The sequence below is a fragment of the Rattus norvegicus genome, chromosome 1, assembly GCF_021556685.1.
Source record: "Rattus norvegicus strain SHRSP/BbbUtx chromosome 1, alternate assembly SHRSP_T2T, whole genome shotgun sequence".
NCBI lineage: Eukaryota > Metazoa > Chordata > Mammalia > Rodentia > Muridae > Rattus > Rattus norvegicus.
The window spans coordinates 64,175,214-64,201,226 of record NC_141534.1 but is presented as its reverse complement, the minus strand read 5'-3'; the positions used below and the strand labels follow the sequence as shown (position 1 = coordinate 64,201,226).

The 26,013-nt window shown below is 42.4% G+C and overlaps 1 pseudogene; it reads left to right on the top strand.

The window, feature by feature from the left end:
* Positions 1–966: 966 nt before the first annotated feature.
* LOC148007136 (sperm motility kinase Y pseudogene) lies at positions 967–25,802 on the top strand (annotated as a pseudogene).
* The last annotated feature ends 211 nt before the right edge of the window (positions 25,803–26,013 follow it).

Below are 26,013 nucleotides of genomic sequence, written 5' to 3'. Positions count from 1 at the left end.
TTCATCCTTTTACATTATTCCTGTTTCTCTATTTTGAGTACAAGCAATCATTGGCTTAGACTTGATACAAATTTGCCCTTTGTGACACTTTGACTCTTCGACCTTTGTTTAAGGTTTACTATTCACTGATATTTAACTGCCTCATTCCTTGTGGTTGGTTAATTTTAATTTTCAGTATTTTGCTCTGGAGAGTTGTGGATTTTTGTGGATCACTAGGTCCTGAAATTCAATGGAGTTTTCCCTTAAGTGTTGGCTTTTTACATTTGTTTGTTTTGTCTTATACTCAGTCTTTCTCCTCTCATTTCTTTCATCTGACCTTTTTCTTCAAACAATCCATTCACAGTATTGATCAGCTTTGGCCGCCCAATCCTATTGTAGTATGACGATTTTTATTTTCATCATTACGTTTAGTATTTGTGTGCTCTTGACTTTCTCTTTTGGGGTTGGTTATTTGGGTGGCTTTTACTTATGATTCTTCATATTTCCCCCTGTTCATAATTTTACTCTATTTTTCTAGTCTAGTCTTTTCTTTGTTATTATTTTTTCTTTTTGTTTCATTTGTTTCTTTTAGGTACCACATGTGTAATTTTAGTTCCTGAATTGCTCCATCTTTTTCATTATTTGATTCCATTTTTGTTATTTTTAGGAAGCATTAGTACTGATAAAATGCCTACAGAGACTGAGAAGGAGTTACCCTCTCCTAGCCCCGATCCCAGTATCTCTCAGGAGGGAACCTCTCATTCCCAATATAAAGTACTGAAGACTATTGGAAAAGGAAGCCATGCCAAGGTCCTCCTGGCCCACCACCAGCTCACAGGAACCCCAGTGGCGGTCAAAGTTCTCTGAAAGAACAAGCAGTGGTTCCGGCCAGCCATGACAGAAGCAAACATAATGAGAAAGATCAACCACCCCAACATTGTTTCTCTCTTACAAGTCATTGAAAACAAAACTAGAATATACCTCATAATGGAGCTGGTGGAAGGCCAACAACTCTACCAGTACATCAGAGAGTCAGGGCACATAGAGGAGGATGAGGCCGGGCAAATATTTGAACAGATATTGTCAGCAGTGAGCTACTGCCATGGAAAGGGGATTGTTCACCGAGACCTGAAAGTGGACAATATAATGATTGATAAAAACAAAAAGGTCAAAGTCATCGACTTTGGGCTTAGCACCGAAACACAACCTGGACAAATGCTAAACCAGCACTGCGGTGCGTATTCTTTTGGTTCCCCGGAACGCTTCCTTGGACTTCTGTATGGCGGGATGAAGAATGATATGTGGACAATAGGAGAGGTCTTGTATTATATGGTAGTGGGAAAGCTCCCATTTGATTCTGTGATCATCCAAGAATTACAAAAACAAGTTGTTGCAGGGGTGTATCCTGCCCCCTGTGGGGTTTCAGAAGAACTGGAGAACCTCCTTAGTCAATTACTAACAGTAAATCCAATGTATAGACCAACAGCCAGCGAGGTGATGAAACACGCCTGGTTCAAAGAACATGGGAAGGGGTTCACAGTTCCTTGTGAAGAACTGCTTCCCCTCAGGCCAGACCCTGAAATTTTGGGTGCGATGAAATGCATGGGATTTCAAGCCTCTGTAATAAAATACTCCCTAATAAAAAGAAAGTATAATGAGGAAATGGCAACTTATTGCTTCCTACAACAGCAGGCTCTCCCAGGGTATGGCTGCACAGCCCAGGCACAGCAAGTGCGTCCCATTGCAGCCATATTTCCTAGCCTTGATACTGCTGCTGCTTTTAGATTACAAAGAAAGAGGAGTGGAAGCCTGCCAGTCCTTGACACCTTGCAGGTGTCATTCTCCCAAGGTCACATATCTCATTATGGCCAGAAGGTTCATACAAAAGGAGGAAGAAGGTCCACTGTGGCTGGTCGTCTCAGGCCACTACCGATGACACCTACACAGGACCACTATCACAAATGTGCCATGAGTGTCCCATACATTCAAACAACAAGCATCTTCAGTGAGAAGAGTAGCAACAAGGAAATAAAAGAAGATAATCTAGTCTCCCACAGAGCCCCATTAGAGGATAAGCCCATCTCCAGCAGGGTCCGGCACAGAGGTTTTAAGGGGTGGACCAGGAATATAGCAAATGCCCTGATAAAGCTTTGTTGCTGCTTGCCAAGGAGAAAGAAACCTCGCCTGGGGCAGAACAGAATCTCACCCCAGAAATGAGCCACAGGGAGAGTCCAGATAACAAGCAGCAGGCACAGCCCAGGTACCTTCGTGCTTTGTCCTTTCTAGTTTGCTCTATGCTGGTCCTTCCTCTGTCTCTGGTTTCCATTTTCCCCACAATTCTTACCTTGTATCTTCTCTAAGTTCTTTTATGAGGTTTCCCCAACACCAAGCCTTCTCCCTCTTCTTGATTTCTCCTCTTCCCAGCAGGGACTCAATATGAATTCCCCACTCTACAGAGTTTTCTTGTTGACCCATCCCTTCAGATGGACTCCAGCTCCCCCTTAGGCCAATAGCTCCCACAGGGTGAGGACTAGAGATTCATGGGCTCATGGACTCATCCATGGGCTACTGGTTCTAGCACATGTGGTCATCAATCACAAGTGCTGCAGAACAGAGTCTTATGTTTTCAAATGTAACATCCCACTCCATTAAGCCTTAAAATTAATAACAAGGATTGTCACTGAATAAGTATCAACAACCTAGTTTGTTGGTTATTGTTGATGGTCAGAATCCTGCATGCATGCATATTGTTTTGCATACTGATTTTTTCATTCCTAAGACCTAGCAATTGATATATATATATATATATATATATATATATATATATATATATATGTAACATTTCTAAATGATTTCTTTCAAAAATCTTAACTGAGAAGTAGAAGAGAAGATTTGATAAAATAATAAGGCAATCAAAGCTCCAAATGGTAATCTAAGTATTCTACCGCATAAGATTTTTGCTTAGAATAAATTGACTTTTTTTCTCTCACAGTGCCATCTTGAAATTCTGTCATGTCCTGAGTATAAACAGGAGGTGATTTCAGACACATGGCCAAGGAAAAGACACCAGCAGAAACTACAGCACCAACAGGAGAAAAAGCAATAGCACCAGCAGCATTAGCAGCAGGAGGAGGAGGAGGAGAAAGAGGAGGAAGAGGAGGATTCCCCAACACCAATCTCCTCCCTCCTCTTGATTTCTCCTCTTCCCAGCAGGGACCCAATATGAATGATGAGTTCCCCACTCTACAGAGTTGTCTTGTTGACCCATCCCTTCAGATGGACTCCATCTCCCTCTTAGGCCAATAGCTCCACAGGGTGAGAACTAGAGGGTCATGGGATCATGGACTCTTCCTTGGGCTACTAATCCATAGAGAAACGGGCCTGTAATACCAGACACTCAAGACACACAGTAGGTAGGGGGATCAGAACTTCAAGGCTAGCCTGGTCTACATCATGAGTTTAAGATCAGCTTGGACAACTTAGTGACACCCTTTTTCTAGAGGTGAGGAGGGCTAAGGCTACTAACTCAGTGGTAGAGTACTCGTGGGGAAACAGACTGCTGTCCACTGATACCTCTCCTTCCTTGCTCGGAAATACACAATGGTATTAGAAGAGTCAAAGGTTCCTGGCCTAGCATCCACTATTCTATTTGCTACATCATTAAGGGTGCAGTTTTTGGTATTTTGGTCAGGGATCAAATCTATGAAATAAAACTTAAGCAATACTCTCATTGCTGTCATAGTGGGAGGTGGATGATAAATGCTTGCCCACCTGCATCAGTACAAAGCTGGTTCCTTGGACTCCCTGCAAACACATCACTGCTAACTGTGTGCCTTGTATAGGCTTTTCCAGCACTGTCATAGCTTGAAAACCTTCCCTGCTATGGACCCTTGAGTGGGCATCCTGCCTTTCTCAGTCTCAGAATGGAGCAAAGATCCCCTGCTCACCTCTAGGCTCACAGGTCAGGGACCTCTTCCATCCCATAGTGAACAAGACTGGCACAGCTGCACACACCTTGGAAAAAGAATGTATTGGCAACCCTTAACAAAAAAGATGGTTCTTACTTTCGATTATGGCATTCTATAAAATACGGGTATTTCCTGGTATAATTACACATGTCATTGATTGTGTGTGTGCGTATGTTTTTTGAGGTTGGAGGGGGATAATTCATTTCTCTAAGCCCCTTCCTCAATGCTGGGTGATAAACATTGACTCTCATATAGATTTTAATAATTATACATTTATTTATATATTTTTAAGATTCGTTTATTTTTCCAACTTTTGTAGCTCTTTCTGTGTGTGTGTGTGTGTGTGTGTGTGTGTGTGTGTGTGTTTGTGTGTGTGTGTGTGTGTGTGTGTGTAATTAGATATAATACTCAGGGTCAGTAATCCTACCCTTGAGCTACCTTATAACTTTTTATGTTTTAAACAGCTTTATTATGATATCTTTGATATATAAAGCTGATATGTGCTAGAGGTGAGCATCTTGATGTTCTTAAAGACATGTTCTTCCTCAGATACAGAACGCGAGCTGGCTAAAATCCTTGCTACTCCTGCAGATTAACCTTGTCATGCACTGAAGCAATGGGGCACATACTAAGCACACACCTTGAGCTGCTTCCTAGGTTGGTAGCACTGGCTCCATCCCAGGCACAGCTGGAGTGGGCAGCTGTAAGGTTGAGGACCTGCACTCAGGACACTGGGCCCCAGGAGCACCCCACCTGCTGGTCATCCTGTGTACCTCTGAATGTCACTCCTGGGTTCTCACTGCCTGGCACTTAACCATAGACACCACTGTAGAACTGTCTAAGGCCAGAAGGGCAAAAACATTGTTGTTATAAATTTCTACTATGGAAACATCAAATGTTGTGCTTCTTGAACAGTTTTATGAAATGAACCTGGGAGAAACACAAGAAATATGGCCTGAAGTCTCTTCTGCAACTGCCACTCCAGCATAAGCATCCACAGGCAGTCAGTCTCCTCTGCACTACCGTCCCCCTTGTTTTGCAACTCATGGATCTCCTTGCTTAGCATATGCACAAGGTGCATTTGCTGTTGCTTCTCCAGCTTCTTCCTGACATCTTATTTTTATGGGTCTGGAGACAGACTCCCCAGAGGACAGCACCTCTTTTCTGATAGTTATGAACTGCAGATCCCTGTGCTCAATAGTGGGGGGCTGCTGCAGGGACTACAACACCAGAATGACTGTTTCTTGGGGCCTCTGCAGTGTGGAAGGTTTTCCTGGTTTGGTCGGTGTGGTCAAAGATGAGAAGGAAGCAAGTTCAGGGAATGAGAGTGCATCTGTCGCCCTTTCCTCTCCTTGTCCCTGTGCTTCCTCTCTGCTTCCTTGTCCAGACAGGCCTTCTATATCTCAGACCACCACTGCTGCTCCTCACTCTTTTTTCCCAGCCACCTGTGCAGACTGGGATGCTGCCTTGTTTGCAGAAGGAGGGGGGAGTGGCAAATCCACTGAAATGCCACCAATATCTGGTGTAGTGGACCTGTGGTAGAGGAGGTGGTGGACGGAGGTCTGTTCATATGGGCTGGGAGACAGTCACAGGGGTGGGCAGCACCTCTGCTGGGGTTTCCCAATGGCCAGGACCACTCTTGGTCAGAGTGGAAGCAGGGGCAACTGACTTGGAGGAAGGGTTCAGGTGCTCCTGGCTGCATGTGCTAGATTCCACTGAGGACCTATGGATCCACATATCACTGTCACACTAGAGACCCTTGCCAGCCTCTACTCAGTGGAGCTCAAGTAGGTAAAACTTCCTGAAGCTCTTCCTTGGAAGGGGTAAGAGGCTGAGAAAAGAAAAGAGGAAGCTATACTACTTCAGGGACTCACCAGAGATATTTGCAAAATTTCATGCATGTTTCTTCCTCACAGAAGAGGTAACAAAAACTGGGGAATGGTTATATAACCAGACCTGACACTGCTTTATGGCTCACTGGCCAAGTAGCCAGCTGTTCCTGTGTCTACAAAGGAATAAAAAGATTTTTTCTATACACTGATGCATGCTGTTTGTGGCATTGTCACTCCTGAAATTTAGCTCCTAACTTCAGGTCTAGGTAGAGGGGTCTGTTCTTTTGAAATGTAAAGAAGTAAACAATCAGATGCTTAAAACTGCATAAAAGGCGTACTTTTTCCTCAGGTATCTGTTTTACAATCTTTTAAAAAGCATTCATGGGCGTTGACACCTCGAAACAAGCTTTGCCATTTCAGGAAAAGTGTGATGGAGGGAAGATTTGTATGGTGGGTTACTGGGAAGACAGGATTGTAAAGGAAATAAATAAATGGTTTTCTAAAAAGCATGTATTTTAAATGCCCTGCTAAAAACTATAATTTTGACACTATGCTTTCAATAAAAAACATTTCACATTTTATTTACTCATTTAAACTAATTCTCATTTTCCCAGATTCATTAATTTAGTATTAATTTACTTGAGTAGCGTAATAAAAATAAAACTGAAAAAATAAAAAGTAAAACTAAAAGCTGAGTCAGGGTCAGAAGAGGATTCACAATACTGCACCTAACAGACTGTGAATATATCTAGTAAACCGTACCATCAGATCTGATCTGTATCATGATCCAGAAGTATTTCTCAGCATCATGCACTCAGTCTCAACTAACTTCTTCCTTGAAAAGCTGAGCAAGAGCTGTGGTAGGAGCTACTACATGGGACTTTTAGGGTCTCACTTTATAAAAATAATTTATGTGTATGAGTGTTTGCCCAGCATGTGTGCACATGAATGCTTGACTGGTGTCCAAAGAACTTAAAAGAAGGTTTCAAATCCCCTGAAATTAGAGTTTTAGGCAGTTGTGAGCTAACACTGGTGTTGTAAAATACTGAACCATCTTTCCAGCCCCAGATTTTGATAACTTTTAGGAGGAGCCATATCTCAATACAGGATTACTATATGTTGGCTAACCTGGCTTGAGTCACTAGCTCTTATCTCTCTGCACCATGGAGGACAATGGCTGGGTAAGACAGGTGGACAGGCAGTGAGAGAGGATGCCTTGATTTGCAACTTCCAGTGTAACCATGGAACTGGTTGTAGTCATGAGTTCTGCTGCCCTAGGAAGAAAATATAAAGAAACAGTGCTCACTGTCATAGAGGAGTCTATGTTCAGAATACTTGTGCTTAGGTTCCTCAGCCTGGTTGCTGTTTGGGGAAATAAACCAGACTTTCAGAAGATTATGTCCTGTCAACATCACTTATGATAATTAATTATAAAACAGGTAAATATATTCTATTCTATAACATAAACATTAAGATATTTAAAGATTTTACAAGCTCTAAGTATATGTGTACATATTTATATAATTATTTAATGAAATGTTCTATACTAATATACATTCTTATGAGTGAACCCAAAATGAGATTCATGTGCTCTAAGAAATAGGGTTATAGTGAATGTGAGTAAACACAAAGAGCTTTTACATCACTTCATTTTGAATTCAAATTTCAAAATTAAATGCAAACTATCACTTCAGTACACTAAAACTAACCAATTAGTTGACGCGTTTAAGTGACCAATTAGTCATACCTTTCCTGAGAAAGTCCAACCAGACTAAATTCATCCACAATGAGGAGTTGGGCATGGGCACCTAGTTGTCCAACCTGAGCCACCAGAAGGGTGTAGGGAGAAAAGAAAAAAGGCAGCGTCACTGGTTGCTGCCGCTGCGGAGAGCTCATAGGCAGCACCCCACGAGCAAACTTGAGCCTCGGGACCACAGGTAAGACCAACTTTTCTGCTGCAAGAGATCTGCCTGGTGAACTCAGGACACAGAGAGGCAAAAATCCTCTAGGACCAGGCACTTCCGGGGTTTACTGAGAGTCCCAAACCCGCGGATCCTGAAACGCAGCAGCTCTCTGCTCCCGAACCCTGTGGGAGAGAGACCTCACCACCTGGTCAGGTGGGCACTCCTGAGGCTGCAGAACAGAGGAGACCACCAACACTGCCCACCCCAGCCCACATCCCTGGCCCAAGAGGAAACTGTATAAGGCCTCTGGGTTCCTGCAGAGGAGGGCGCAGGAGCAGCAGGACCGCTGTGTCTGAGACACCGACAGAACCTTAAGGGACAGACCAGATAAACAGTTCTCTGCACCCAAATCCCATGGGAGGGAGAGCTAAACCTTCAGAGAGGCAGACACGCCTGGGAAACCAGAAGAGACTGCACTCTGCACACATCTCTGACGCCAGAGGAAAACACCAAACACCATCTGTAACCCTGGTGCACGGAAGCTCCCGGAAAGGGCGGTGCAGATCTTCCTGGTTGCTGCCACCGTGGAGAGCTCATAGGCAGCACCACACGAGCAAACTTGAGCCTCGGGACCACAGGTAAGACCAACTTTTCTGCTGCAAGAGACCTGCCTGGTGAACTCAGGACACAGAGAGGCAAAAATTCCACTAGGACTGGGCACTTCCGGGGTTTACCGGGAGTCCCAAACCCGCGGATCCCGGCCCGCAGCAGCTCTCTGCTCCCAAACCCCGTGGGAGAGAGACCTCACTGCCTGGTCAGGTGGGCACACCTGAGGCTGCAGAGCAGAAGAGACCACCAACACTGCTCACCCTTGCCCACATCCCTGGCCCAATAGGAAACTGTTTAAGGCCTCTGGGTTCCCGCAGAGGAGGGCCCAGGTGCAGCACGACCGCTGCGTCTGAGACACGACCAGAACCTGAAGGGACAGACGGGATAAACAGTTCTCTGCACCCAAATCCCGTGGGAGGGAGAGCTAAACCTTCATAGAGGCAGACATTCCTGGGAAACCAGAAGAGACTGCACTCTGCACATATCTCTGACGCCAGAGGAAAACACCAAACTCCATCTGGAACCCTGGTGCACGGAAGCTCCCGGAAAGGGCAGCGCAGATCTTCCTGGTTGCTGCCGCCGCAGAGAGCTCATAAGCAACACCCCACGAGCAAACTTGAGCCCCAGGACCACAGGTAAAACCAACTTTTCTGCTGCAAGTGACCTGCCTGGTGAACTCCAGACAGAGGCCCACAGGAACAGCTGAAGACCTATAGATAGGAAAAACTACACGCCCGAAGGCAGAACACTCTGTCCCCATAACTGGCTGAAAGAAAACAGGAAAACAGGTCTACAGCACTCCTGACACACAGGCTTATAGGACAGTCTAGCCACTGTCAGAAATAGCAGAACAAAGTAACACTAGAGATAATCTGATGGCGAGAGGCAAGCGCAGGAACCCAAGCAACAGAAACCAAGACTACATGGCACCATCGGAGCCCAATTCTCCCATCAAAACAAACATGGAATATCCAAACACACCAGAAAAGCAAGATCTAGTTTCAAAATCATATTTGATCATGATGCTGGAGGACTTCAAGAAAGACGTGAAGAACTCCCTTAGAGAAACACAGGAAAACATTAATAAACAAGTAGAAGCCTACAGAGAGGAATCGCAAAAATCCCTGAAAGAATTCCAGGAAAACATAAATAAACAAGTAGAAACCCATAGAGAGGAGTCACAAAAATCCCTGAAAGAATTCCAGGAAAACACAATCAATCAGTTGAAGGAATTAAAAATGGAAATAGACGCAATCAAGAAACAACACATGGAAACAACCCTGGATATAGAAAACCAAAAGAAGAGACAAGGAGCTGTAGATACGAGTTTCACCAACAGAATACAAGAGATGGAAGAGAGAATCTCAGGAGCAGAAGATTCCATAGAAATCATTGACTCAACTGTCAAAGATAATGTAAAGCGGAAAAAGCTACTGGTCCAAAACATTGGTCCAGGACTCAATGAGAAGATCAAACCTAAGGACAATAGGTATAGAAGAGAGTGAAGACTCCCAGCACAAAGGACCAGTAAATATCTTCAACAAAATCATAGAAGAAAACTTCTCTAACCTAAACAAAGAGATACCCATAGGCATACAAGAAGCCTACAGAACTCCAAATGGATTGGACCAGAAAAGAAACACCTCCCGTCACATAATAGTCAAAACACCAAACGCACAAAATAAAGAAAGAATATTAAAAGCAGTAAGGGAAAAAGGTCAAGTAACATATAAAGGCTGACCTATCAGAATCACACCAGACTTTTCACCAGAAACTATGAAAGCCAGAAGATCCTGGACAGATGTCATACAGACCCTAAGAGAACACAAATGTCAGCCCAGGTTACTGTATCCTGCAAAACTCCCACTTAACATAGATGGAGAAACCAAGATATTCCAGGACAAAAACAAATTTACACAATATCTTTCTACAAATCCAGCACTACAAAGGATAAGAAATGGTAAAGCCCAATGTAAGGAGGCAAGCTATACCCTAGAAGAAGCAAGAAACTAATCGTCTTGGCAACAAAACAAAGAGAAGTATAGCACAAAAACATAACCTCATATCCAAATATAAATATAACAGGAAGCAATAATCACTAGTCATTAATATCTCTCAACATCAGTGGCCTCAACTCCCCAATAAAAAGGCATAGATTAACAAACTGGATACGCAACGAGGACCTTGCATTCTGCTGCCTACAGGAAACACACCTCAGAGACAAAGACAGACACTACCTCAGAGTGAAAGGCTGGAAAACAACTTTCCAAGCAAATGGTCGGAAGAAGCAAGGTGGCGTAGCCATTCTAATATCACATACAATCAATTTTCAACTAAAAGTCATCAAAAAAGATAAGGAAGTACACTTCATATTCATCAAAGGAAAAATCCACCAAGATGAACTCTCAATCCTAAATATCTGGGCCCCAAATACAAGGGCAACTACATACGTAAAAGAAACCTTACTAAAGCTCAAAACACACATTGCACCTCACACAATAATAGGAGATTTCAACACCCCCACTCTCATCAATGGACAGATCATGGAAACAGAAATTAAACAGAGACGTAGACAGACTAAGAGAAGTCATGAGCCAAATGGACTTAACAAATATTTATAGAACATTCTATCCTAAAGCTTCTCAGCTCCTCATGGCACTTCCTCCAAAACTGACCATATATTTGGTCAAAACACGGGCCTCAACAGGTACAGAAAGATAGAAATAATACCATGCGTGCTATCGGACCACCACGGCCTAAAACTGGTCTTCAATAACAATAAGGGAAGAATGCCCACATATACGTGGAAATTGAACAATGCTCTACTCAATGATAAACTGGTCAAGGAAGAAATAAAGAAAGAAATTAAAGACTTTTTAGAATTTAATGAAAATGAAGGTACAACATACCCAAACTTATGGGACACAATGAAACCTGTGCTATAGAGGAAACTCATAGTGCTGAGTGCCTGCAGAAAGAAACAGGAAAGAGCATATGTCAGCAGCTTGACAGCACACCTAAAAGCTCTAGAACAAAAAGATGCAAATACACCCAGGAGGAGTAGAAGGCAGGAAATAATCAAGCTCAGAGCTGAAATCAACCAAATAGAAACAAAAAGGACCATAGAAAGAATCAACAGAACCAAAAGTTGGTTCTTTGAGAAAATCAGCAAGATAGATAAACCCTTAGCCAGACTAACGAGAGGACACAGAGAGTGTGTCCAAATTAACAAAATCAGAAATGAAAAGGGAGACATAACTACAGATTCAGAGGAAATTCTAAAAATCATCAGATCTTATTATAAAAGCCTATATTCAACAAAACTTGAAAATCTGCAGGAAATGGACAATTTCCTAGACAGATACAAGGTACCGAAGTTAAATCAGGAACAGATAAACCAGTTAAACTACCCCATAACGCCTAAGGAAATAGAAGCAGTCATTAAAGGTCTCCCAACCAAAAAGAGCCCAGGTCCAGATGGGTTTAGTGCAGAATTCTATCAGACCTTCATAGAAGACCTCATACCAATATTATCCAAACTATTCCACAAAATTGAAACAGATGGATCACTACCGAATTCCTTCTATGAATCCACAATTACTCTTATACCTAAACCACACAAAGTCCCAACAAAGAAAGAGAACTTCAGACCAATTTCCCTTATGAATATCGACGCAAAAATACTCAATAAAATTCTGGCAAACCGAATCCAAGAGCACATTAAAACAATCATCCACCATGATCAAGTAGGCTTCATCCCAGGCATGCAGGGATGGTTTAATATACGGAAAACCATCAACGTGATCCATTATATAAACAAACTGAAAGAACAAAACCACATGATCATTTCATTAGATGCTGAGAAAGCATTTGACAAAATTCAACACCCCTTCATGATAAAAGTCCTGGAAAGAGTAGGAATTCAAGGCCCATACCTAAACATAGTAAAAGCCATATACAGCAAACCAGTTGCTAACATTAAACTAAATGGAGAGAAACTTGAAGCAATCCCACTAAAATCAGGGACTAGACAAGGCTGCCCACTCTCTCCCTATTTATTCAATATAGTTCTTGAAGTTCTAGCCAGAGCAATCAGACAACAAAAGGAGGTCAAGGGGAAACAGGTCGGAAAAGAAGAAGTCAAAATATCACTATTTGCAGATGATATGATAGTATATTTAAGTGATCCCAAAAGTTCCACCAGAGAACTACTAAAGCTGATAAACAACTTCAGCAAAGTGGCTGGGTATAAAATTAACTCAAATAAATCAGTAGCCTTCCTCTACACAAAAGAGAAACAAGCTGAGAAAGAAATTAGGGAAACACCACACTTCTTAATAGACCCAAATAACAAAGTACCTCGGTGTGACTTTAACCAAGCAAGTAAAAGATTTGTACAATAAGAACTTCAAGACTCTGAAGAAAGAAATTGAAGAAGACCACAGAAGATGGAAAGATCTCCCATGCTCACGGATTGGCAGGATTAATATAGTAAAAATTGCCATTTTACCAAAAGCGATCTACAGATTCAATGCAATCCCCATCAAAATACCAATACAATTCTTCAAAGAGTTAGACAGAACAATTTGCAAATTCATCTGGAATAACAAAAAACCCAGGATAGCTAAAGCTATCCTCAACAATAAAAGGACTTCAGGGGGAATCACTATCCCTGAACTCAAGCAGTATTACAGAGCAATAGTGATAAAAACTGCATGGTATTGGTACAGAGACAGACAGATACACCAATGGAACAGATTTGAAGACCCAGAAAAAAACCCACACACCTATGGTCACTTGATTTTTGACAAAGGAGCCAAAACCATCAAATGGAAAAAAGATAGCATTTCCAGCAAATGGTGCTGGTTCAACTGGAGGTCAACATGTAGAAGAATGCAGATCGATCCATGCTTATCACCCTGTACAAAGCTTAAGTCCAAGTGGATCAAGGACCTCCATATCAAACCAGATACACTCAAACTAATAGAAGAAAAACTAGGGAAGCATCTGGAACACATGGGCACTGGAAAAAATTTCCTGAACAAAACACCAATGGCTTATGTTCTAAGATCAAGAATCGACAAATGGGATCTCATAAAACTGCAAAGCTTCTGTAAGGCAAAGGACACTGTGGTTCGGACAAAACGGCAACCAACAGATTGGGAAAAGATCTTTACCAATCCTACAACAGATAGAGGCCTTATATCCAAAATATACAAAGAACTCAAGAAATTAGACCGCAGGGAGACAAATAACCCTATTAAAAATGGGGTTCAGAGCTAAACAAAGAATTCACAGTTGAGGAATGCCGAATGGCTGAGAAACACCTAAAGAAATGTTCAACATTTTAGTCATAAGGGAAATGCAAATCAAAACAACCCCGAGATTTCACCTCACACCAGTGAGAATGGCTAAGATCAAAATCTCAGGTGACAGCAGATGCTGGCGAGGATGTGGAGAAAGAGGAACACTCCTCCATTGTTGGTGGGATTGCAGACTGGTAAAACCATTCTGGAAATCAGTCTGGAGGTTCCTCAGAAAATTGGACATTGAACTGCCTGAGGATCCAGCTATACCTCTCTTGGGCATATACCCCAAAAATGCCCCAACATATAAAAAAGACACGTGCTCCACTATGTTCATCGCAGCCTTTATTTATAATAGCCAGAAGCTGGAAAGAACCCAGATGCCCTTCAACAGAGGAATGGATACAGAAAATGTGGTACATCTACACAATGGAATATCACTCAGCTATCAAAAACAATGACTTTATGAAATTCGTAGGCAAATGGGTGGAACTGGAAAATATCATCCTGAGTGAGGTAACCCAATCACAGAAAAACACACATGGTATGCACTCACTGATAAGTGGCTATTAGCCCAAATGCTTGAATTACCCTAGATGCCTAGAACAAATGAAACTCAAGACAGATGATCAAAATGTGAATGCTTCACTCCTTCTTTAAAGGGGAACAAGAATACACTTGACAGGGAATAGAGAGACAAAGATTAAAACAGACACAGAAGGAACACCCATTCAGAGCCTGCCCCACATGTGGCCCATACATATACAGCCATCCAATTAGACAAGATGGATGAAGCAAAGAAGTGCAGACTGACAGGAGCCGGATGTAGATCGCTCCTGAGAGACACAGCCAGAATACAGCAAACACAGAGGCGAATGCCAGCAGCAAACCACTGAACTGAGTATAGGACCCCCGTTGAAGGAATCAGAGAAAGAATTGGAATAGCTTTAAGTGGCTCTAGACCCCATATGAACAACAATGCCAAGCAACTAGAGCTTCCAGGAACTAAGCCACTACCTAAATACTATACATGGACTGACCCTGGACTCTGACCTCATAGGTAGCAATGAATATCCTAGTAAGAGCACCAGTGGAAGGGGAAGCCCTGGGTCCTGCTAAGACTGAACCCCCAGTGAACTAGATTGTTGGGGGGAGGGTGGCAATGTGGGGAGGATGGGGAGGGGAACACCAATAAAGAAGGGGAGGAGGGAGGGGGATGTTTGCCCGGAAACCGGGAAAGGGAATAACACTCGAAATGTAAATAAGAAATACTCAAGTTAATAAAAAAAAAGCAGTGGGGAAAAAAGGCAGCATCAATGCACAGCAGCATTCCTCACACCACACAGTCAGTGCACAGCAGCATCCCTCACACCACACAGTCAGTACACAGCAGCATTCCTCACACCACACAGTCAGTGCACAGCAGCATTCCTCACACCACACAGTCAGTGCACAGCAGCATTCCTCACACCACACAGTCAGTGCACAGCAGCATTCCTCACACCACACAGTCAGTGCACAGCAGCATTCCTCACACCACACAGTCAGTGCACAGCAGCATTCCTCACACCATATTCAATGAACTGCAGTTTTCTTCACACCACACAGCATCCACAGCCATGAGCATCTGCACACTTTTTCACAAAGCTCGAGTGCAGAATGCCCTTCACTGATTCCTTTAAAACAAATACTGGCCACATCTGCAACACTGCCTTGGACAACGACTTAACATACATTTCCAGTTTATACCGGCCAGCACCCTATGCAAAAACAAGGTCAGAACAGAACAATGAAATCACACAGCAGGAAATGAGCAAAATCCTACCCACATATACCCTGGAATCTTGACTAGTTAGGAAAATTTCTATTTTATGGTTCCAAACTTCTAAGAAAAATACTCCTGTAAAATGGACAATTGGGTCAGAAAATGCCTATGGACTTGGAATACTCAAAATGATTATTTATAAAGTCTAAAACAGCTACAAATCTAAAGGAATGAGAAACATAACAAGTGACCAGCCCTTACCCACATCAGGACAGAAAACCAGCTTGGTACTAAATAATCCAGCATCTGCCTTCTCTCTCTTCCATTTAAACATAATTTATAAATTTTAAAACAAGAAATTAACTTCTTGGAGGAAGCAGTTAACAGCATTTTGTAAGGAACTATTATCCAGAAAGTACTCTACTGGAATTCATACCCTGGAACTGAACAGTCAAATGCACTTACAATAGCATTCTATGGAAAGCTAATGAAATGTTTGAGAAAAATCTTAGGTATGGTATATAATTTCAGGATCATCAATATTCTGCTTAGAGATCATAATATAACAACAAAAGAGTTTTGGATCACATAGGGAAATATTATACAATGCAGTCATGTGCATGAAGCCTTACCCGGACATTACTGGAATTAGCACAACATTATGTGTATACTTTTGTACTAACAATAAAAATAACTTACCATAATAACTGTGAGATAGTATATCATATAATAATGTATCATAAAAAGTGACTTCAAGAAATGAAGAAAAATTTCTAAAGAAGGAATCAAGAAGATGTTATTTTATATGCACACCATCTGTATTTCCACCCAGTAGTTAACATTTTAGTTTACCTTTTTCATTGGTGAGACTGGTCCATTTTCTCCCCTGCAGTAGGGAGTAGGGACAAGGCAGCAGTCATCAAGTATGCAGTGTGTTACTGTTTCATAGGCATACAACCTGTGTTTTATTTACATATATATATATGTATGTATGTAATAAAATTATGAATAAAATAATAAATTACATTGTACATTAGTATATAAATAGAAATTATATATTATAAAAGAGAATTGTCTTATATAGGGTTCTTTAGAGTCACAGAACTTATGGGTAATCTCTGTACAGAGAGACAATTTGTTGATGACTTGCAGTCTGTAGTCCAACTCCCCAACCATGATCAGCAGCAGGTATGAATGGGAGTCCAAGGATCTAGCAGTGGCTCAGTCCCACAAGGCAGGCAGACAGGCAGGTGAAAAAGAGAGACTCTTCCTTCTTCCAATGTCCTCATGTAAATCCCCAGCAGAAGGTGTGTCCCAGGTTAAAGGTGCATACAACCACAGCTGGATCTGGGACTTGCTTTGTCCCAGGTGACCTTGAACTCAGAGACCTCCTTGCCTTAAGCTCCTGAGATTCCTAGCCACTTTGCCTCATGATCTCCATGCCAAGATGCAGTTCAGAAACTTGTATCTCCCAGCCTCAACATCAGGATCAAAGGTGAGCTTTACAATTCTGGGTTGTAGTTCATTCCACTTATAGTCAAGTTCACAACCAGGAATAGCCACTACGAGTATATACGATGTGTCATTATACATGCACAATATATATACATACATATATATATATATATATATATATATATATACATATAAATTTGAAAACACCACAACATTTTATTAGTATATGTTAACCGAGTAAAGTGACAGATGTGGCATTTGTCTGCACATCATGCATGGGTGGGAGAAGAAATTATAAGCCCTTGCATCAAATGAGGAGCTGCAGTTAACAGCAGCTGATAGAAATTCATTCTTCCTTGGGGGAAGGCCATTGGTACGACTCCCAGTGAACAGCTGTACACACAGTATGCAAGCCTGACCAGGTCTAACAGGGCTTAATGAGATACAAAAAAATGTGTTTATGTGTATTTCTGTACACACACACACACACACACACACACACACACACACACACACACACACACAGAGGGGTGGTTTAGTGGTGCTGACTTTTAACCCAGGATCTGATTCAGGCGGACCTCTGTGAGTTCTAGACTAATCTGATTTACACAGCCAGTCCCAGACTAACCAGGGCTATAGAGTCAAAAGGGGGATTCTGAGAGGAATCTTTTAGAATTTGGAGGAGAGAAGTTAGGGTTGATAAGACCATATTTTACTGTATAGATGTATGGAAATTTAAATAAGTGAGAAAATACATGAAGTAACTGAGAGGAAAAAAGTACACTCAATAATGGCAACTTTTTGAACTGACTTTTGTCCAGTTACTTGGCAAAGCAGAAATAAATATGCCTTTAACTGATTTCATCTATGGCAATGCCACTTTCCTTGAGTCAAAACACTTAACATAGATGATTGGAAATGACCTTGAAATCACAGTTACCCTCAGCATCCATGGGCTACATTGAAAATTTATAGTTCTGATTAAAAAGCTGCAAGATATTTCATAACTTTGTATTATCCACTGCGGATTATTTTATAGATCTATAGAATTCCACAACTCAGCTGTTAATTCATTCAATTCTCCCAGTAAACATCCATGGTACAGTAATGATGCCCTAATCTCTTTGAACAGGTGCTCTGGTGCAGAGTTTGCCTGAGATAGCCCAACAGCTGCATCCTCTCTTGTCTCCTTCTAGAGAGCTTCATGACTCTGCTGAACAGAATATAAAGTTGGTTATTTGTTTGGATTTTACTTGGGATTTTTGTTTTTAGCCTTTTCCCTGATATCTTTTCATGATATATATTCTATTTTTCTAACTTTGATTTTAGTTCATTTCAAGCACATTATGCTACATGCAATTTTAAAATAACCCAGCACTAAGTCTGGCTAAACACAGGCATCAGAGTTTCACGCAGCCTGCATGGCTACTTCTATGCACTTGTTACTCTGCATCCTAAGGCTCGATTGCTAAGCCAATTGTGAACCAGTTTAACATAAAATACCTTGACTACTCAAGATGAAATTGCTCTTTGTTTGAGCATGTGAAAAGATAGTCTTTTTATGAGCCAAATTTAATAATAACCAATCCTAAGTCTTTGCTCATGCCTTGTGAAGGATGGCATAAGGAATCTTTACCTTTCTTGTTTGGTTCTCTAGAATTTTCTAGTTCTTCAGGGTGGCTCCCTCTGCCCTTTCTGATCCAGAGAACTCTGGAAGGAGTCCAGGGCCTAATTACTTTTCCTATAAGCAGAAACATAAGGTCTTTCTCCCAAACTAGCATGTCCTTTAGCCAGTAACCAGAAAGATTTTTAGCTTGACATCTTTCCCAGAAAAATAGTAAAATAACCAGAAAATTCAAAATCACACACATTTTGAAAATTAACTTCTCAACAAAGTAACTAAACCAAACAAGCACAGTAGAAACCTTTCTTTCCGGCCTTTTCTAATCTGCCAGGCCAGGATATTGAACCCACTTTTGAGAGAACAGGAGCATCCTGTGAGACACTGAGACTTTCCTAGAGGATTTTATCCTCATCCAATCTCTGTTGTCTGCTTTGCAGGTTGTAGTTTTTCTGTTAGCTCAGCTTCTCCCTGCACAGCAGGAGCTCCCAGATAATCAGGGCCCATTTTCCCTGAGTTAGCTCTGAACCTCAGGAGGAATTCCCCAGGTGACTGAGGCCAAAATTGTGTCCTCTTCTATCCAATTAAACCAAATTAGCAACAACTAAACCAAACTTTATTAAAAGCAGGCACCCTTTACTTTCCCTCTCTGCCTGGAGCCATTCATTATACTGATTCTTTTTACAGGAGGAGAACTCAGAGCCTGATTTGGGTCTGTCTATCCCTGTGTTTAGATTCCCATGTGCTGGAGTCCCTTGACTCATCTCTGCTCATTCAGGAATCTAATTCTCTCATCCCTAGGACAAGAATCCTAACTCCCTAGTGGATTGATGACTACCACACTCGACGTCATCTATTGCATGTAGTTTTAAATTAAACCCATGCTAATTCATTCTATGCTCTGGTATCAGTGGTTAGGTTCACCCTACATGGCTAGTTCTATGCAGCCATCTTGTCTTGGTTCCTGCTGTTAGTTTGCTACTTTAACCAAACAAATTTTAACTGAAGTGCCTGGAGTGCTGTTGCATTTCTCATCCCACCCACACCCTCTGGCTGGCCTGCAGAAGGCTGGGTAAAGTTCCTCTCACAGGACTTGCCTTAGTCATTTGAAATGAAAATACCAGAGGTTTATACTAACCAGATTTACATGGGTAAATCTCCAAACCAAAAACGCCCATGCAAGGAACAGAAAACTCAATAATATAACGACAAAATGTGCGATTAGATTGGACAAATACACCTCTACACCACTCTATTGCCCATTATGAAATCTCTAGCTACTTGTGGCTCCTCCAGGCCACAGGGGTCTGCTCCATTTTCAACCTCTTCCTCCTCCATCTACTTCTTGCCCACATTCTCCATCTCTATTTTTCTTTCTCTCCCTTTTCCAATGCATTCTGCTCTACCTTTTCCTTCCATTGTCCAATCAGAGGAAGTAACCTTTATTTGGCTAATTACTATTTCACCTGACATCATCTGAATATGTGATCTATTGCACTACAGGTCCACCCTGTTGGGAAAGCAAAAATACAAAGAGCAATCCACAAGACATTTTGCTCATTTTGAGTTAACACATATAGTAATTTCACTACATCTTTTTCATCATTTTTATTCTATTCTTATTAAGTTATTTCTAGGGAATATTTGTAGTTTTAACTACAATGCTTACACATAGTAAGGAGGAGTTACAACACCCTAGACCTGAGCAGAATCTCTGAGGAGGTATACTTCCACTGTCAATACAAAGACTTAAGGACCATGGGACACAGGAGCAACGCCAAGGTCCCAATACCACACCATCAGCTCCCTGGCAGCCCCATGACCATCAAACTGCTTCTAAAGAAGCAATGGTGCCAGCCACTCATGACCAAGGCAGAGACAATGATGATGGTCGACCACCTGAACAGCATCTTATTTCCCCATTAAGAGCTCATTGAAGGACAACAGTTTTATGAAAACACCAGAAAATGGGGGTAAGGTAGAGGAGGATAAAGTCAGGCAAATATTTAGGCAAATTAGAGCAACTGTGAGCTAATGCCATGAGCATGGTATAGTACACAGGGAACTCAAACCATATAAGATTATGTTGGACATAAATGGATAAGTTAAAATCGTAGACTTTCTTTCGCATTAGAACACAAGTTGAACCAGGGCAATGCTGAACTGGCACTGTGGTGCTTTGTCTTTTGGAACTCCTCAACTCTTGCCCAGCAAACTTTATGATAGTCCACAAAATGACATTTGGACCTTAGTTTTACATGGTACTTATTAAGTTAAGATCTTTACTCTGTATTCATACTAGATTTGAAAAGACTTGTTGTGGCAATTGTATTCTGCCACCTGTTGGGTGTTAGAAGAGATGGATAACCTGCTTAGCCTCTTAATGATACTCAACATGAAATATAGGATGACAGTCACTGATGTGATGATGTACCGCTGGTTAAAGGAAGACCGGAAGGCTTTCTCAAATCCCTATGAGGACTGAGCTCCATCACACAGGACCCTGTAATTGTGGACGACATGGAACATATTGAGTCCAGAGCCTAAGATATTACAATGTATAATCAACCCATGGGATCATGTTGCTTACTGTCCTGGCAAGTTCTCCAGGTGCAAGGCTGAACAACAGAGGCTCACACATTGAGTTCAGTTATTCCCTACCCTTGATGATAATGATTCATTCCCTTTGGGCTCAAGGAAAAGTGGAAGCTACCCCACCCTAAGCACACTGGTCTCATCATCCTCCAATGGCTTTCTGTTTCCCTGCGGCCATAAACTGGTCCATGATTAGGCATAAGAGCCCCTGGTGCTGCCCTTCTCTCTTCAGGCCACTCGAGATGACACCCACACTGAAGAAACATGCATCCATGCCTCCAGTGTCGCCTGAATACACTAAATAATCAGCCTCACTGAGAAGAACAATGGCAATAAGAACACAGAAGCCAATCTACTCTCCTGGTATGCCTCAGTAGGGAGAAAGTCTGTCCTCAGCTAGTGCCAGCCCAGAGGTTATAGGGACAGACCAAGCAAAAGTGGTGTTCCTGACACAATGAGGTCCATTGTCAATGGAGGTCCTGGGACAGTGGATGTGCTTCAACAGTTGAGGTCCTCAGAATATAGAGTAGAAGCTATGGAGGTCCCAGGACAGGGGAAGTGCCATATCAATGGTGCTTCGACAACTGTGGAGGTGCTGCAACAGTCGAGTTCCTTCAAATTGGAAGACTTGTGACAGTGGAGTGGCTGAGTTTTTGGAGGTACTGCAAGAGTGGAGGTACTGTGACAGTTGAGGTGCTTCATCAGTTGAGGTCCTGTAACAGTGGAGTTCCTAAGACATTTCAGGTCCTTTGACAGTGGAGTAGCAGCTGGGACAGTGGATATGCTGCTACAGTGGAGGTCTTGAAAAACTTCAATTGATGCACGAGTCAGGATCTTTGACCTAGGAGGTGATGGGACAGTACAGGTGTAGGAGAGCCAGTAGAGGTGTGGCGACAATAGAAATGCTATAATAGTGAAAGCCTTGCAGCACTAGAGGTCCTGTGATAGTGGAAGTGCTTCGACAGTAGACGTACTGTGACAGAGGAGGTCCTGCCAATTCTAGTTTCAGAGGAAATAGATGTCCTGAAAAGTGGAGGTCGTTCAATAGTGGGCTTCATGTGACAGTTGAGGTGTTACCACAGTGAAAGTCCAACATCAGTGGGTGGACACGCTGTGCCAGTTGAGGTAATGGAACTTGGATTTCCTGAGTTATTGGAGGTCCTGTGACTGTGGGGTCCTGGGAGAGTAGAGGTGCTGAGACACTGCTCTGTGACATTGGATGACCTTGTGACAGTTTAGGTGCAGTGACAATGAAAGTCCAGTAACAGTACACATACTGTGACAGTAGATGTCCTGAAAATTGAGGGTCCTGAAAATGCAGCCGCTGTTAGTGAGAAGGTCCTATGACACTGGAGGTCCAGTGATAGTGGAGGTACTGGGACAGAAGCCACACTGGAACAGTAGATGTCCTGCTACAGTGCACATCAAAGTGCTTGTAACGATGATGATTTTTGACCACTCTAACTTCATTTCACTACGCAAGTAATTGAGTCTGAGACAAGATAATACCTTGTCATGGTGCTACTTGAATGCCACTAGTTTTACAGTTAAGTCTGAAGGTCTAGGCTGTGACAGAGGAGGTCCTTTGACAGTGATGGCCCTGCAAAATTGGACATCCTACAACACTGGAGCTCCTGCAACAGTGGAGTTCTTGAGACTCTAGATTTACATTGACATCGCAGGTCCTGCAGCAGTGGAATTTCTCTGCTAGCTGAGGTCCTGCAACATACTAGTTGCTGAGAGAATCAATTTTCTGCAACAGTGAAGGTCCTACAATAGTTCAGGTCCTGAAAAGTTGAGACTCTGTGAGAGTAGAAGTACAGGGAAAGTGTATGTCCTGTGCCAGGAGAGGCCCTGCAATTTGGAGGCCCTGAGAATGTGGAGTTGATTTGACAACAGAGTTTCTACCACACTGGTGTTCCTGTGACAGTGTCCAACAAAGTCCTTGTATTAGAGAAGAAATAATGCCAGCCAGCAATGACCATGGAAGTGATGATGATGGTTGATCACCCCAACATCATCTCGATTCTTCAAGTAATTTAGACCAAAACAATACATCTATTCATGGAGCTGGTTGAAGGGCAACAGCTTTACAAATACACCCAAAAGTATGGCTACCTAGAGCAAGGCAAGGCCAGCAAAATATTGTGTAAATAATAGCTGTGATGAGCTACTGCTATGGGCACACAATATTTCACAGGCACCTAAAGCCAAAGAATATTGTGTTGTACATCAATGGGAAAGTCAAAATTACCAACTTTGGCCTTAGTATCCCATTCCAATCAGGGTAAATGATGAACCAGCACTGCAGTACTTATACTTTTTGTGTTCCTGAACTCTTCTTTGGCAAATTTTATGACGTTCCAAAGAACTAAATTTGACGCTTAGGTGGAGTTTTATATTTCATGGCAGTCAGAAAGTTTCCATTTGACTCTCTCTTCATTCTAGAGTTGAGAAGACAGGTTGTAGCAGGAGTGTGTGGTGCCTCTGGTGTGGTGTCAGAAGGACCTACTTAGCCTCCTAATGACAGTCAACCCTAGATATAGGCCAAAAGTCACTGTGGTCATGATGCAACCCTAGTTCAACTAAGGCTAGACGCAGTTCCCAAATCCCTATGAGCAACTGATCCCCCTCAGGCCAGACCCTGTAAGTATAAGAGCAATGGAATATATAGGATTCCAAGTGCTGGAAACTAAGGACACTTCAACTGAACAAAATTATAACCAGACCATGGCATCCTACTTCCTTCTGCAAAGGCAGGAAGTTCACAGGCAAGACAGCACAAAATAGGCTTGGACAGTCAGCACAGTGGAGGTGTGGGGAAAAAGCAGGTGCTAAGACAGTGGATGTCCTGCTACAGTGGCCTCCAAGTCCTTAAGAGGAAGAAGCACTTATGCCATCCAATAATGACCACGGCAATGATGACAATTGTGGTTAACCACTCCAACATCATCTTCAATAATTGAGACGAAAACAAGTAGATACCTTGTCATGGAGCTGTGTGAGGTTCAATGTCTTCATTAATGTATCTGAAAGTATGGCTACATAGTGAAAGACAAGGCATGGGAAATACTTATGCAGATATTAGCAGCCTGGATCTACTGTCAGGGGCACAGAATAAATACAGGACTTCAAAACAAATAAAATGGTGGATAAGAACAATAAAGTCAAAATCATCGACACTGGCCTTAGTACCCAAGACAAACCAGAGCAAATGCTGAACCTGTACTACGGTGCTAACACTTTTGATGCCCCTGAACTCTTCCTGGGTTATACTTATGATGGTCCAAAGAACCACATATGAATGTTAGTCTTACATTTTATGGTACCTGAAAAATTTACCTCTGTTTTCATATAAGAGCTGAAAAGACAGGTTGTGGCAGGTGTGCATCTTGACCACTGTGGGGTGTCAAGAGAGCTAGATGACCTGCTTAGCATTTAATAACAGTCAAACCCAGAAATATCAGTCATAGACATGATAATGCACCCCTGCTTCAAAGAAGATTGGGAGCGTTTCCCAAATCCCTATGAAGAAATGATACCTCTCAGGCCACACCCTGGAATTTTGGAAGTAGTGCAACATGTTCCATTCAAAACACAAGACATAAAGATTCTTTACATCAAAGAAAGTCTAAGCGGATCATGGCATCCAACTGCTTACTGGAAGGACAGGCTATTCTGATGCCTGGCTTCATACCCAGGCTCAGACAGTGAGTCTAGTAATGGCTCCATTCCCTACCCTTAATGATTATGCTGCTGTCCCTCTAGGACTGGACTGCAGAGGAGTGGAAGCCAACCCACCATTGACACATTGGACTTGTCAACCCCATGGCCTCATTTATGCCTTTGTCTATATTCTAGTCATAGAGCTTTCAGAAGAACCAGTGGGACTGGCTTTCTTCACAGGCCACTACAGATGACCTGGACAAAACATACATGCCAGAGTGTCTTCTTCCTTCATTCAACAAGCAGCCTCAGGCCGAACAGAAGCATCAATGAGAACACAGAAGACAACCTATTATCTCTCTGTGCATGAGGAGAGGGCGAGTCTGTCCCCATCAGTGGCTGGCTAAGAGGATTCAAGGGATGGTCCAAGAAATTAGGAATATCCAAATGAAGCAGTGTTCCTGTGCTCAATCAAGCAAGAAAACTCTCCTGGGCAGGACAGTGTCTCTCCTGAGAAATGAGGGCTGGAGACAGCATCCAAAAAATAAGCGGCAGGCAGGCAAGGACAGGTACCTTTGTGCTTTGTTCTACCCAGTTTGCTCTGTGTTGCTTAGCTCTGTCTCTGGTATCCATTTCTGCAAAATCGTTTCTGTCTTAACTTTTTAAGTACTGTATCATTCTTCCGCCAATTCTTCTCCCTCTTCTAGATTTCTCCTCTTCCGAACAAGGACTCAATATGACTGATGTGTACCCCAGACTTCAGAGTTGTCCTGTTACCCCATGCCTTTACCAGGACGGTATCACCACCAAAAGGAAACGGTTCCCACAAGGTGAGGTCTAGAGGCCTATGGATTCATGCAATCTTCTAGGGGCAACTGATCCTTGCACATATGGCAATTAATCACAAGCGATTTGGAACAAATTCTTATTTTGTCAAAAGTAACATCATTCTCCATTAAGCTTCAAAATAACCAGCAAAGCCTTGTAATAAGTGATAGTGGTGTTGATAAAGCAGTGCAGCACCCGTGACATTGTAGGTCCTTCAACAGTGGAGGCACTGAGAGACATTGTAGTTCGTGCAACAGTGGAGGCACTGAGATAGCGAAGGTCCTTTTACATTCAAGATCATGCAACAGTGGAGGTCCTGAAAGAGTGGGCGTCCTGAGACATTGGAGATGGGATTGGTACAGTGGAGGTCCTGAGACAATGCAGGTGTTGCAAGAATGGATGTCCTGCAACAGTGGAGTTCCTTGCACAGTAAAGGTCCTGCAATAGGGGTTGTCTTTAGACAGAGGAGGTCCTGCTACAGTGGA